Here is a 586-nt window from a genome sequence, read left to right on the forward strand (position 1 = left end):
GGCAATGGCAAATACAATAGACACAATGACTGTGGTGGTGATGAGTATTAACTCAACAACAGGCACCAAAGGTAATATAGACATAATTGTAAAAACTTCAGAAGCTAAAGGAAAATGAAGGGAATACTGTTTCCATCTGGGCCACTAATGGGTGTAATATCTCATACATAGCAATTTTTTTTATAAATCTGTGTCTTTCTGTGGTACCTGGAAGTCATTGTTCTTGTTACTCCTGAGATTTGTTAATCTACTGTTACGAACCAGCAGAGACAACGCTGAGGATCCTAGAGTGATTGAAAAGGTTTTGGAAACTCACAAGTTCTTTCATACTTACTGCTGATTCATTTTTACTTTAATAAATAAATTAACTTCCCATTCCTACTGCTTGAATATGAAGCCAAAGTAAAGATAAACAACAGAAATTGGAAGTTGTTTTAATGGCATAAAATGTCAGTGTCATTAGAACATAGACTCAAGATGCAATTTTAGGCTGTAAGGGGCCTTAGGTGGCTTCAAGTCCAACCACCTGCTTGAAGCAGCATGAGCTGTGAGATCAGACTGATGAGATAACAATTTCCTACTTCAT

General features: G+C 36.7%; 1 protein-coding gene across 1 annotated transcript in view; it reads right to left on the bottom strand.

Annotated features, from left to right (window-relative positions):
- HGF (hepatocyte growth factor (hepapoietin A; scatter factor)) overlaps positions 1 to 586 on the bottom strand; it is a 43,557-nt gene that overhangs the window by 12,703 nt on the left and 30,268 nt on the right. The window lies entirely within an intron of this gene.

Source organism: Merops nubicus, unplaced genomic scaffold (genome assembly GCF_000691845.1).
Source record: "Merops nubicus isolate BGI_N331 unplaced genomic scaffold, ASM69184v1 scaffold3210, whole genome shotgun sequence".
In the NCBI taxonomy this organism is placed as follows: Eukaryota; Metazoa; Chordata; class Aves; order Coraciiformes; family Meropidae; genus Merops; species Merops nubicus.